Here is a 328-nt window from a genome sequence, read left to right as displayed (position 1 = left end):
AGTCTTCCTCCAATACTGATGCCACATTCTTTTTCATACAGTCTAGCTTCCCAGATTTTTTGCTCAGCATACAGATTGAATAAATGTGGTGAAAAGATACAACCCTGACATACACCCTTCCTGATTTTAAACCATGCAGTATTCCCTTGTTTTGTTTGAACAACAGTCTCTTGGTCTATGTACACATTCCTCATGAGCACAATTGAATGTGTTGTAATTCACATTCTTTGCAATGTTATCCATGATTTGTTATGATCCACACAGTTGAATACCTTTGCATAGTCAATAAAACACAGGTAAACAACTTTCTGGTATTCTTTTCTTTCAG

This window comes from Orycteropus afer, unplaced genomic scaffold (assembly GCF_000298275.1).
Source record: "Orycteropus afer afer isolate SDZICR_OR568_19922 unplaced genomic scaffold, OryAfe1.0 scaffold00617, whole genome shotgun sequence".
In the NCBI taxonomy this organism is placed as follows: Eukaryota; Metazoa; Chordata; class Mammalia; order Tubulidentata; family Orycteropodidae; genus Orycteropus; species Orycteropus afer.
Note: the sequence above shows the minus strand (reverse complement) of the source record.